Genomic DNA, 1522 nt, shown 5'->3' on the forward strand with positions numbered 1-1522 from the left:
TCGCCGAAACGTAATATGAAATAAACATTTTCATTTCACATTTTGACTGAAACCCAGGAAGGAAAAGAATATAATAACAATTACACGCAGTCAGGAAATTAAATTGAAAAATCCTTTAGTCTTCTTTGCCTGCTAACTTAAAATCCACCCGACTTCATTCATAATAAGTACACGTTTTCGCTATTGAAGAACCGACTCAGTTAAATAACATCATTGTATGTTATTAATTCTAATTAACAGGCGCAGTCTTACTTTCTACACAGCGAACATTTGGGGCACGAAAAATGAATGGACTGCGTAACAATTAAAGGCAAAAATTAAAAAGAAGCTCGCGAAATAAAAAATAAAAAGTAGGTAACAAAATTGCGTCGAATCACTCCACTTTCACCCAACATTGATCTTTTGCAAAGATCATTAACCCACTTTGCTCAACGTCTTGGACATTATGTAGCTAATTGCCAAACGAGCTTTAATCTAAGCATAATTTAAAATAGAACTGTTAGGTAAGGTTGGTTTTACACATTTGGTGATTACTAAAGGTTTCCTATCACTGTTAAAGTCCGCATGCAGCAACAATTCCAACGAGAATTTCAAAATATTTACATGCGATTTTGCAAAGCTCTTAACTGCAAATAGTGGAACTTGAAACAGGCTTGGACTATTGCGCAAATTGTACACAGTCAATCTTGACCAGCTTCGTAATTAAATGCGTTAAATCAAGCGGCTTCAGTTTATTAACACCCAAAATGCATGATGATTTTATGTATCCAAGTTGCAAGTGGATTTCAGTTAACTTGACACGCTTAAAAGTGGAAAAACCCCGACTAGTTCTCAAATACAGTCCACAGCTTACAATAATGTGTGTGGCGAAATGCACAAGTGTTCAATGTGAAGAAATTCAAGAATTTAATCGTTACATAATTCGAACAATAGTAGGAAATAGTGTGGGAGGTTAACAGAAGTTATACAATTAGTAAAAAAGGGTTTTCCTTCAATTTTTGTGTCCCTTTGTTTTATCCCTGCATTCTTACTGCGCTCGGTCTCAACCAACATCGTCTCCCTCTAAAACTGGGCTCGTTATTGCGATTTTAACTGTAAAAATTACTTCGTTAAAAAATGGGAATAAAGTAGACTGGTTCGGCCAAAAATCAACGTTTCAAATTTGTGTTCGAGCCTGATCCATAGCTTTGTTCGTTTAGCAGTTCTCGATTCATGGCGAGGAAAAAGTTGTATCGTTTGTGGCATTTTCAGCTATTCAAGCAGGGGCGGATCCAGCTTTAAATTCAGGGGGGGGTGGGGTATGTAGAAAAAATACAGTCTTCTGTTGTCTATGAAATTAGAAAAATTATCGTCGTTTTGTGCAAGGGTGGCGAAAGGTTATTGCAAAATTTCATGTTTTCTGTCCCATTTTTGCTCATATCTCGGAGGCAAAATGAGCAAGAACGCTCGTTTTTACATCATTCCAAAGAGAACTAAATGGCCTTTTTAGAAAGTGAACCATCGATAAGGAAATATTGCAGTT

The sequence above is a fragment of the Dendroctonus ponderosae genome, unplaced genomic scaffold (genome assembly GCF_020466585.1).
Source record: "Dendroctonus ponderosae isolate FM_Combo_2020 unplaced genomic scaffold, Dpon_F_20191213v2 Dpon_F_20191213_6, whole genome shotgun sequence".
Taxonomy (NCBI): Eukaryota; Metazoa; Arthropoda; class Insecta; order Coleoptera; family Curculionidae; genus Dendroctonus; species Dendroctonus ponderosae.